Genomic DNA, 675 nt, shown 5'->3' with positions numbered 1-675 from the left:
ATGGGTTTAGTATACGGTGATGTCTCTTGTATCTGATACAAGATTACTAACATGGGACTAGTGTACGGTGTGTCTCTTGTATCTGATACAAGATGACTAACATGGGACTAGTGTACGGTGTGTCTCTTGTATCTGATACAAGATGACTAACATGGGACCAGTGTACGGTGTGTCTCTTGTATCTGACACAAGATGACTAACATGGGTTTAGTATACGGTGAGTCTCTTCTATCTGTTACAAGATTACTAACATGGGTTTAGTATACGGTGAGTCCCATGTATCTGATACAAGATTACTAACATGGGACTAGTGTACGGTGTGTCTCTTGTATCTGTTACAAGGTGACTAACATGGGTTTAGTGTACGATGTGTTTCTTGTATCTGATACAAGATTACTAACATGGGACTAGTGTACGGCGAATCTCTTGTATCTAATGCAGGGTGACTAACATGAGTTTAGTATACGGTGAGTATCTTGTATCTGATACAAGATTACTAACATGGGTCTAGTATACGGTGAGTCTCTTGTATCTAATACAAGGTGATTAACATGAGTTTAGTATACGGTGAGTCTCTTGTATCTGTTACAAAGTGACTAACATGGGTTTAGTATACGGTGAGTCTCTTCTATCTGTTACAAGATTACTAACATGGGTTTAGTATACGGTGAGTCT

Source organism: Limulus polyphemus, unplaced genomic scaffold (assembly GCF_000517525.1).
Source record: "Limulus polyphemus unplaced genomic scaffold, Limulus_polyphemus-2.1.2 Scaffold891, whole genome shotgun sequence".
NCBI classification, from domain to species: Eukaryota; Metazoa; Arthropoda; class Merostomata; order Xiphosura; family Limulidae; genus Limulus; species Limulus polyphemus.
This window is presented reverse-complemented; position numbering follows the sequence as displayed.